This window comes from Schistocerca nitens, chromosome 3 (genome assembly GCF_023898315.1).
Source record: "Schistocerca nitens isolate TAMUIC-IGC-003100 chromosome 3, iqSchNite1.1, whole genome shotgun sequence".
NCBI lineage: Eukaryota > Metazoa > Arthropoda > Insecta > Orthoptera > Acrididae > Schistocerca > Schistocerca nitens.
This window is the reverse complement of record NC_064616.1, coordinates 518,113,567-518,123,747: the sequence shown is the minus strand read 5'-3', so window position 1 is coordinate 518,123,747 and position 10,181 is coordinate 518,113,567.

Genomic DNA, 10,181 nt, shown 5'->3' with positions numbered 1-10,181 from the left:
AGTGGAGTTCAATATGGTGGAAAAATATTTTATTTGAGTCACTTCATCTAAAATATACATTACCACCCTTTCTGCCAGAATTGACACAAACTCTTCAAACGTTTGAAAAGAAAGATATGCTGTACTTCCTTTTCCTTTGTTTCCATAAAGATCTGTAATATATTTAGATAGCACAGGATGGAATTCTCCTACTAGCTGTAGTGCCATCTCGAAATTTCCGCACTATATTGACCCCAAACCCATAGTTGTGACCCCTGAAACATAGACCTTGTGTGGAAAAGTTTTTGACCACAGCGACAACTCATATTAACAGGTCCCTCCAACGTTTCTGTCTCAAACTGATATATTAGTTTCTTATCTATTCTCCCCATGATTTGTCCTCTAGCTTCTAAAGTTAATACACATTTCCCATGTTCAGTTGCATTTTCTGGGTATTTAATAGGGACTGACTGTTATTCCCGTCATTAAATCTCCTAGTAGCTTTTACAAACTGTGATGTTCCCAGACAGTAAACATGGGACACAAATTACACTACCCTTCCTTTGAGAGTACACTAAAAATGGTCTTTCTTCTTTTTCATGGGTCTGAAAAGAAAGTTTATTTAGGTTACTCAGAGGGTTGGTATAACGCCTGCTTGAAATACTGAAATCATAATCCATATTCTGTGCCACATGACCTTGTTTATCGACGTGATCGTGAAGGATTTCATTTATTATCCATGTGGTGTGCGTACTGTAAGAGCTTCGGTACACACACCATCAGATTGTTTGACTCGTCGCTCTAACGAAGTAGGTGAGTGTCAGCAATATGTCTCGTGGTCTTATCGTGGCGTGTTTATCTTCTGCCGTTAGGTCAGACGATAGAAATGCCACTTGCACGCTTAGAGTAGCAGATTGACGGTGACCAACTATAAACAGAACTTGATTAATTTTCACGCACACTTATTAAAATAATAAATAACATAGACATTACGTAACTTGATTCTGGATGCTGTTTACAATTGACGATCTGAAGTTCCTTTGGTCTTGGTACGTTAATTTTATTCTCACATATCTCTGATACTTGACAAAGTGTCTATACATTTTTCTTCATGGCTATGTACAGGAATATGATAATCTTATTAGGCGCTGACTGAAACTTGACTACAGACTAATGCAGACTGACTCATCGGAGGTCTGTACACTCGTTATAATACCTCGAGCGTTCAGGTATCACTGCGCGAGTGTGATCCGCGAGGGGAAAAGATTCTATGTTAGCAGCAATCTCATTGGCTGCGTTACATATTAATACGCATATCGGCGGAAGCAGAATTTGGTCCGTCTCTAAGACAGCGCCATCTCGTAGTGCGGAGACGGACGAGCGCTGCGCCTGCGCTGTTGTGCTTAGCGGGGCGCGCTCTAGTGGGAAAGTTGTGTACGCGCTGACTACGCGGGACTATGTACACAACAAGCCAGTAAGCAGGCCCGTCAGAAACTATATCACTATCATTGGCTCTATATTCGTTATTTGGGTCAACTGAAATCGTTGTTTCTGCGCCATTATTATTGTTTCTGATATCGAAAATGCCTGACTCAGATAGTCGACACGCTGCGCTATTTTCAATATTGTTCACCACATTATTATACTCCACGTTACTACACACTGATGTTTGTAGACTTGAGCCCGAGCTAGAACTACCTGGTTGTGTTTGATTTTTGAATAGCGCCTCTACTTGTGCACTCATTCTTAAATTTTATCTCTCATCATTGCCTTATCATTCGCGATTTTGTGGTACCACTTACTCTTCTCCGACTGTCACTCACTTTGATTAACACTAAAATATAAATCATAAAAGAAACACTGAACGACTGCACTCCTTACAGTTTCAAATTAAACTGAATTGTCAGCCAGGCGGCCGACCGTTAGAATAAGTGGCGACATTTTACTTGACCTTGAAGTTTGAATGAGCATTGTTGAGTGTCGACACTGACAGAGTTAGTAGCGCCTCCCAACACAAAGCTTAATTGGGGGAATGGCATTTGCCGTCCTAACGTATACCACATCATTACTAAAACAAACCCTCTCCTTTTTCCGTTACGTCACCAGACCGTGCATGAAATCTGAGCTAGTTGTTGTTAATGTTAATCACATCCATTTCACTGTGAGTAAAGTTCTCATTGTCTTTTGAAGAATTATGACTGAAATGTTATTAAAGAAACAGCAACAGCTTGTAAGCCATTCCTTAAATTCCGCCGCCCCCTAAAATCTGAGGCCCTAAACAGCTGCCTAGTCTGCCTAGGCCTAAACACGCCTCTGGTGCTAAAAGTCTAATGACGTTGTTGTTGACGGGACGTTAAACCTTAATCTTCCTTCCTTTTCCCAAGCAAATAACCAAAACAGAGTTTATTGTAATTTTCACTACACGAGGCTCAAATAACAACGTCTGTTCCACAGTGGTATGAAACGATGAGTATGTAATATTAGTAATTTTCGCCCCACAAACATTAATATACGCTCAATAGTAAACGCCTGATGGCCTAAAGTTATCGAACAATTGCAAAGTAAAAGAAATGAACCATCGCATAGCAGCGACAGAATCTATTATTCTTTATCTCTGCCGTTCTTGCGCGGTGCCTGTACATGTATCGATTAATGATATAAAAAAGAATTCTGTTGTTTCAAGACAAATGAGGCGTTGGGCGCCTCACATTTTACTGTTTGTATTCCATGAAAGGCGGACGCGGACTTGCTGCGTTACTCGTTGGTATTTTATATTTAATGCGAAAATATTCAGTAAATGTGCTAATTGTTATTTTTTTCAATCAGAAAACATGTAATTTCTTGTAACTGATTACGAACAGACAGCATCAAGAGGACATTTTGACTGTTATGTATCAAGTATTTAACCACAATGGTCATCTATTGTAATTTAATATGAAAAGGTACGTAGCATTAAAAAAACATGTGTTAAAGATAAGTGTGCTTATTTTAGTAAATTAACCTTGATGATTTCCATCTCCTCATTTACTTGAATGATAATTATTTTGTGTTAGTTCATCACCAGAAATTACGATCACGCTGATGGGCCGAACGCAGCATGAGGCAGAAGGAACATTAGCGTTTTCCTATTATTTCTGAATCATCTCTTTTTTTTTTAATTGTGTAGTGTTGCATTTCTTTTAAAGTCTATAAATCTTCTAGTCCCTTAGTGTTGTTCCGGGTATGACTACATCGCGACTATAAAAATGCACAGAAATGATAATGTTTCTTCCGAACGATCTCAAATAAATAAATCTGCTGCTCTTATTCAGGTATTTAATGCCCAACGCATGTTATTATAATAGAGTAATCAGTCCCTGATTCTGTTGCCAAGTGGCCCACCAAAATATTCACTTTTTCGACATTAAAAAAAATAAAATAAAAATAACGATTTTTTGCTCCCCCCCCCCCCCCCGCCAAAGAGCAACGCTACAAGTATCAACATTGTCCGTTATAAAACGAACAATATTTTCTCACGTTCTTAGCAACGGGATAGCTCTGAAGGAAGCTGTAGCTTGGTTTCCTCCTTTTTGGAATGCCTAAGCGCAGATACTCTTGCAGGCAGCCCGCTGGATCTGGTTCTCGGCCCTTTGACGTCACGCGGAATTCCCCAGGCAGCAGGCTGTGTTTTGGTGCCGCAGTTTGTAGCTGCTACCCGACCTCGCAGTCCGCAAGGCTAGTGCTGCCTTCCTGGGTCGGGAGATCCCGTTGACCTATCAGACTACTAGTCCTCCGTCGAGGTTGCTTATTTTTATGCCGCGTTCGTCCCGTTTCTGTACGGTATCTTCCTGCGTGCCTATAGGTTTTCAGATCTGTCTTAGTAATTGGAAGTAACGTTAGCTAAATCATGGATAACGGGGAGGAACTTCGATGCGTTCACAAGTGTGTGCGGAACGTAATCCATGCCATGCGTTGTTAACATGCGCCATTTATATTTTGTGGTGTGTATTAGAAACAGCCGGCCGTGGTGGCCCAGCGCTTCTAGGCGCTACGGTCTGGAACCGCGCGACCGCTACGGCCGCAGGTTCGAATCCTCCTCGGGCATGGGTGTGTGTCCGCAGCTCGTGGTCGTGCGGTAGCGTTCTCGCTTCCCACGCCCGGGTTCCCGGGTTCGATTCCCGGCGGGGTCAGGGATTTTCTCTGCCTCGTGATGACTGGGTGTTGTGTGATGTCCTTCGGTTAGTTAGGTTTAAGTAGTTCTAAGTTCTAGGGGACTGATAACCATAGATGTTAAGTCTCATAGTGCTCAGAGCCATTTGAACCATTTTGCATGGGTGTGTGTGATGTCCTTAGGTTAGTTTGGTTTAAGTAGTTCTAAGTTCTAGGGGACTGATGACCTCAGAAGTTAAGTCCCACAGTGCTCAGAACCATTTGAACCATTTTATTAGAAACAGAAATCGAGAGACAATCCGGAATTAGATTAAATGGATGCTTTAAACTGCAGAGAACGTGTTTTCCCGCGGATTAGTAATTTATACCGACTTATGGAGCGAAAAACAGCTTGGCTTGTTCCTTGACTGAACGCTGCAGTCTGGAACCGCAAGACCGCTACGGTCGCAGGTTCGAATCCTGCCTCGGGCATGGATGTTTGTGATGTCCTTAGGATAGTTAGGTTTAAGTAGTTCTAAGTTCTAGGGGACTAATGACCTCAGCAGTTGAGTCCCATAGTGCTCAGAGCCATTTGAACCATTTGTTCCTTGACTGAGCAAGAGGTGTACGTCTATAATTTATTGAAACTGAACAGTTTCAGATCGCCGCTGGCCTTACCAAGATCGGATTTAAAGCTCATTGGCGCCGTATCGATTAATACTTTCTGTGTTTTCTCGAAACATTTCAGGTGACATTTTTCATCTTCTTTTAAAACCTCAAACTATTCCTTTTTCAGTTACTGCGTTATTATCGTTGGATCAAATCCTAGAATAACAAACATCAAGCAAATAAAGGACTGTCAAACTTTGATAATGTACCAATATGACTACATTCAGGAAAACGTAGGACAAAACAACATAGAGTCCCTTGTTATAAAATGAGAATAAAGGGTTGCGACGTGCTAGCCACATATCAACTTTCTTGAGAATATTTGATGACTGAGGCAGTTTCAGTCACAACAATAGCGACAAAAATTTGGAAGAAATACTTAAAAACGTTATATGAAATGTGTGTGAAATCTTATGGGACTTAACTGCTAAGGTCATCAGTCCCAAAGCTTACACACTACTTAACCTAAATTATCCTAAGGACAAACACAGACACCCATGCCCGAGGGAGGACTCGAATCTACGCCGAGACCAGCCGCACAGTCCACGAATGCAGCGCCTTAGACCGTTCGGCAAACGTTTATAAGAGGAAAGCGAATAGAACGGGAAGGTACTCGTAAAACACAGGCAGAAATGATCAATAAAGGTAACTAGCAATTCAGTGATTCGAGGGGAACTGCCACACAAGCCTCAGTTTCGAGTGACAATGAGTGAATTAATTAAATTCATCATCATCTTTTGCACGTTTTAACAATGGAATTTTTATGGATGACGGTGCTCCATTTCACGGGCCACAATTGTTCACGATTGATTTCAACAACATTCTGGAAAATTCGAGCGAATGATTTGAGCACCCAGATGGCCAATATGAAGCCTATCGAATATTTATGAGACATAATCGAGAGGTCAGTTTGTGTACAAAATCCTGCACCGGCAACACTTTCGCAATTACGGACGGCTGTAGACGCAGCATGGCTCAATATATCTGCAGAGTCCATGATGCGTCGTGTTGCTGCACTACGCCGAGTAAAAGGAGGTCCGGCACGATATTAGCAGGCATCCCACGACTTTCGTTACCTCACTGTGCGGGGTAGTTTATGAGATCAGAGAAAAGTGTTAATGAAAATACCGCCGAAGAGCAATGGAACGGAATGGAGAGCGCCATAGTAGACAATAAAAGTAAATCAATCGGCGAATACGCTATCAGCGTCATTGACAAAGCACATGATGAGGAAAATCAGAATGCATTTATGGCTGTGAATTTAAATATCAAGATGACTGCATGCGTTAATGAAAGCAGAGCAAAACTGAAACGCAGTGAAACTAAATATCCTGAGCATTCAGAAAACAAATACGACGAGGAATCGTGGACTGATGGGAGTACCATGCTGGAAAAATCAGTGGGCAGTGGATGCAATCACAAAATCTCTTAATCTGCGATACTCGCCAAAATCTTCATTGAAAAGGTACAAAACAGCAACAATACCTTTTTTCAAAACAATCAAGGCAAGCTGTGCAGAAGCTGAGAAATGGAAACTTCTGTCTCGAATATAAAAAAGCATAAAAGTGAACAGAAGGACGATGAAATTGTGCTAATCTCTGTGTTGTAAGTCAAAGAATTCCATGAGGCACAATAAACGGTTGCGGAGTAAACCATTGTATCCTGGGCGGGCGATATTCCGGACCACCCAGATGAAGCCTATCTTCGACTGTGCAATATAAAGCACTGGTAATCTGGAGCAGAATAATATGGATGATGTTACATTGACTTTGCGTTATGCTCCGAGAGAAGTGGATCTCGAGTGAATATGTGAAACACACGGACATTTTTTTATACTAACTGTGACAACTTTAATAATAGTGATTGTAAATATTGGGTACTGAAATTTTGCAACAGTACCACCTGATCAAGAGGAGCCCTCTTGTGACTGAGACGAAGCATAATTTGTTCCGTTGATTCTGACTGATAAACCTATTTTTAATACTTTCTAAAATTTTGTATGACACTAGAAGAAGACTTACAAAATCTAATGGCCTTGCTTTTTTCTTTTCATTATCCAAAGGAACTGAGTGTTCTCCTGACACATTTTTTAAATGTGTGTACAGTTAATGCACCGACATTTCGTGAATTAGTGACCAAATGGACACGTTGTATAGGGCTCAAATGATTGATCAAGGAGCTTGCGGTTTGCCTTTTGTGGTCTTGATGACACGAGAAGCATGTGGCTGTATGGTTTACTTATGCCTGTAAAAGTTGTATGTATCCTAAAACGTAAATAAATATTTTATTAATTTAAACGAAGAGATAAAATGGCAGCTCAGTTAGTTCACCACTTTCCGTCGAAAAGTGAAGATCCCGGGTTCGAGTTTCGATCCAGGCACATAGTTTCAATTTGCCAGGAACTTTCATATCAGCGCACACTCTCTGCAGAGTGAAAATTCGTTCTGGGTGGAGTTGCTTATCCGACGCCAAAACTATCCTTCATACACATACTTATACTCCTATGCCTTTTTTAATGATATGGAACTAAAAATAGTTCAAATGGCTCTGAGTACTATGGGACTTAACATCTATGGTCATCAGTCCCATAGATCTTAGAACTACTTAAACCTAACTAACCTAAGGACATCACACAACACCCAGTCATCACGAGGCAGAGAAAATCCCTGACCCCGCCGGGAATCGAACCCGGGAACCCGGGCGCGGGAAGCGAGAACGCTACCGCACGACCACGAGCTGCGGACGATTTGGAACTAAATACGATGAATTGCAACATATCTTCACAATCATTAAAGTTAATGTGAATACGAGAAACTATTTACTCATTTAACGTTGATTACAATTTTGATATTATGTGCGTATGCTTTTGTTTGTCTTATTATATCTAGCTTCTTGCTATATGGCTGAATGCTGGATCTATGACCGTCACTTATGTTGGTAAAAGGACGATTCTTCAAATGATGTAATTGAAAATGTTAATATGTTCTCAGACCAGGAAGAAGTTTTTGACCGCATGTCTGCAGTTAATAAGCTGAGAGCGAGAGAAAAGCGATTGGTGTCGAGGCTACATTTACTTGCTCTTGGGGAAGGCTGTACTCAAGCCGATGTCCTGTCTAAATTCAGATAGAGGTGATCTTACTGTTAAGTAGAGACTATAGCAAAAATTAATAATTTAAGAGTCACCGGATTCGGTCAAGAGCGGTTTACGATCTCAGATGCTTGGCGCTAACGGATATGCAGGAGTAGTACAAAACTATGGAAACAGCTAGAGAAATGCATGCTTGAATATAAATGCACACGATAGGCAAATTTGCAGGTAGTGCTGTTGTATCTGACCACGAATGGCACCTGTGCAATGCCCTCAATACGTTGCAAGTGTCAGTCGTAATCAGAACAGTATTCTGTGTGGTTATGAATGAATTACGTCGGAGCTGAGTGAATTCCAGTGTGAGCATATTGTTGGGACTCGTATAGTAGGTGCTTCATTAATCACTGTAGCCGAAATGTTTCGTGTTTCAAGGGGCACTGTATGGAAGATTTACACCGCATACGGGAAAAGCGGGAAAACATACGCTAAGTAACATCGCGGACAAAAGTGTTTGTTGAGTTATCGTGACGAACGGTCATTAAAGAGGAATTTGACGAAAAACAAGAGAACGATAGCTGCAAAGGCCACCGCAGAACTAAATGTAGCGCTCTCGAGATCTGTCTGCACCAAAACAACACGAAGGGAGCTCCAGAACCAGGGAATTACAGGGAGAAGTGGAATTCCAAAACCAGACACTAGCGACGCAAATGCCCGTAACAGGAAAACGTGGTACCGAAGCCATAAAATCTGGATTATCGAGCAATAGAATAAAGTCATTTGGTCAAATGAGTGTTGTTTCCCACTGTTGTCAACTTCTGGCCGAATTTTCGTCCCAAAAGTGAAACATGATGGGGGTTCGGTGATGATTCGGGTAGGCACATTGTGGTATTCCATGGATCCCTGGTTACTCTGCAAAGTCGCATTACTACCAAGGATCATGTGACCATTTCGGCTGGTCAGGTCCAGAACATGGTACAACGATTGTTCCCAAATGGTGATGCTGTGTTGTAAGACAACGGGGTCTGCGCCCATACAGGTCGCATTGTCCAGGACTGGAATATTGTGAGCTGCGAGGATGAATTGTCGCATCTTCCGTGGGCACCATAGTCACCAGATCTCAATATTATGAGGCTTTTTGGTCTACTTTTGGATATAAGTGTTATATCCTAGCCAGTAATGCCAACCGAGCCCGCTGCCAAAAAGGTTGGCAGCATCAAAGTCCGGACGCCGTCCGCATAAGCAGCGCCAGCGATACAGGAAATCGCCGCAAGTCTGCGCGCGCCACCGCTGGCTTCTGGCTTCTTAAGCGCTGGAGTCGCGAGCGCTAGGACAGTTCTGTATCCGCCGCTCAGTTGTATACTCGCCACCGAATTGTGTACCTGCTAGTCAGTTGTGTGTTCATCGCAGCAGAGTTGTTGTTTGTCGTCAGCCGACGCTGACCAAGCCGCTCCGACTCGAACTAGACAGATTTCTGTAGACCATGTTCACCACTGTGTTCTGTATCGTCGTTAATAAAGATAAGTACCGACTTTCATTTAATCCGAGTGTTTGGGTTTTCATCTTTCTGTTCACTGTTCCAGCGGACCGGTCGGCCCGCTATTAAAAGTGTGGCGGTGACTTCGTAGGCCGTTTCTACAGCGAAGTGTTGTCACTACGAAGGCCGTCACAAAACTGGCGACGAGGACTTCCGAACTCGTGTGCAGGGCTGGTTCAACTTGTTTCTTGAGATATAATTTTGGGGGGGCTGGTTTAATTTGTGTTCACTATGTCTGCCGAATTACAACAGTTGATCTTGTTACAGAGTCAGCAAATACAAAATCTGGTGGAAGCAATCGCCAAACAAGCGGGCTAATCCACCACCACAAAAGGAACAAGCACAGGCAGCACCGCCTTTTCGTGCTTTTGAGGCATCACGAGAAGAATGGCAAGAATATTTCGCGCAGTTGCAGGCGCACATGTCAGTCTACAAAATCACAGGTAATGAGCGGCAGCTTTATTTAATTTCCACTGCAGGCGTGGAAGTCTATAGACTACTTTGTAAGTTGTTTCCGGAATCCAAGCCAGAAGCTTTAGACTATGACGTTGTTGTTACCAAGCTTGCTGAGTATTTCGAGTCGCGAGTTCATGTGGCAGCGGCCAGATTCAAGTTCTTCAGATTAAAGAAACTGCCACATCAATCTAATAAACAGTGGTTAACAGATTTACGGGGCCTCACCCGTCAGTGCCGATTTAATTGTGTGTGTGGAGCTTCCTACAGTGATGTCATGTTACGAGACGCTATTACTCAAAACATTGCAGATTCTCGTATTCGTGCTGC